Below are 1777 nucleotides of genomic sequence, written 5' to 3'. Positions count from 1 at the left end.
TCGCAGATAAAATTTTAGAAGAGGAGGCTTGGAAACGTGTGAAAGCGAAAGATTCTACTATTGGCGAGAAAAGTTCAGCTTGGTTTGTTACTAACGCGATGAAAATCAAACGAAAAATTGGAATGGGATGCCGATTAAATAAGGAGAATACGGAAAACAAGAAGAGGAAGAAGACGAAGAAGAGCGGAAGAGGGGTAACTAAAATAAAGCAGCGCAAACAAGCTTTTCGTAAAGCGATAGTGAATAAAGTTTCCGATACAATAAAAAAATTCAATAATCCTTATGATATTAAAGCACTATCTGCTCATGCTGTTAAAGCAGCAAGACAATATGTAAAAGAAGCGGGTGGAAGAAAGAAAATTCGAGTACCGCGTATTATTCCACTACCTAAAACGGGAGGATTTCTACCGTTGATTCCTGCCGTTCTAGCGGGAATATCTGCAATCGGTGGAATTAGTGGCGGCGTGGCCAATATTGTTAAAGCAGTTAACGATGCGAAAGCAGCTAGGAAACAACTTGACGAAGCTAAACGGCATAATCAAACGATAGAAGCCATAGCTCTCGGAAGAAAAGGAAGCGGCCTCTATTTGAAACCGCACAAATCCGGTATGGGTTTGTATCTAAAAAAAAAATTTCCATTAATCCTTCCCTCTCGCGCACTAACTAATGACGAAGTTAATATGTACGCGCGAAAATTAAAAATTCCTTACTTCCGGGGTGTATTCATGAGAGACGCTTTACCGATTAGCGGCGCAAGAAAATACGAAAGTAGTAATCCGGGTACACATTTCTACTGTTACATAAAACGGAACAAAAACATTGATTATTTTGACAGTTTCGGCAATCTAAAACCACCACCAGAACTGATAAGATATTGGCAACACTCATCATCATCATCGTCTACTCCCAATCAAATTAATTATAACTTCGAGTCCTATCAGACGTACAATACATACAATTGCGGTCATTTATGTCTAGAATTTCTCCATAAAAAAACCGCTTCCTAATTATTTCGGATTAGTCATGTCACAAACGTTCACTTTGACAGGTAAAAGCAGCGTTCTTTCGGTAGATTTTTATCCTCCGATAGAGTTAGATAATCGTTACGAGTATTCGGTTGCCCTTATCGGCTTTCACACATACAACAGCATTCCAAATATTCAAGAGGGTGTCAACAATAAATTCTACTACTCCATCAATCCGGGAGAAGAGATCGTTATTAGTTTACCGACAGGATCGTTCGAAATTTCCGATATCGAGAGTTATCTACAGTCTCAAATTCCGCCTTCAGATATAAGTTTAAAACCTAATAATAATACTCTAAAATCTGAACTGAAGTGTAAATATAAAGTTAACTTTAATCATAAGGACAGTATAGGAAACCTATTAGGGTTTTCCCCGAGAATTTTAGAAGAAAACACTTTACATCAGTCCGATTTACCTGTGAATATAATCCAGGTGTCTACAATTCGCATCGAGTGCAATATAGTCAGCGGCTCGTACTGTAACGGATCACCTTGTCACGCAGTATACGAATTCACACCTGCAGTTGATCCAGGTTATTCCATAAATATTGAACCGAAAAACTTGACATTTTTACCGATCGATAACCATCGAGCGATTAGTAATATTACAATAAAGATAGTCGATCAAAATTCACAGCTTATTAACTTTCGCGGAGAAGAAATCGTTGTTCGATTGGAATTGAAAAAGCAACATGGGGTTGGTATTTATTAACAACGAAGCCGTTACATATCCAATTAACAATAAAAATAGG

Source organism: Agrilus planipennis, unplaced genomic scaffold (genome assembly GCF_000699045.2).
Source record: "Agrilus planipennis isolate EAB-ADULT unplaced genomic scaffold, Apla_2.0 scaffold411, whole genome shotgun sequence".
In the NCBI taxonomy this organism is placed as follows: Eukaryota; Metazoa; Arthropoda; class Insecta; order Coleoptera; family Buprestidae; genus Agrilus; species Agrilus planipennis.
Note: the sequence above shows the minus strand (reverse complement) of the source record.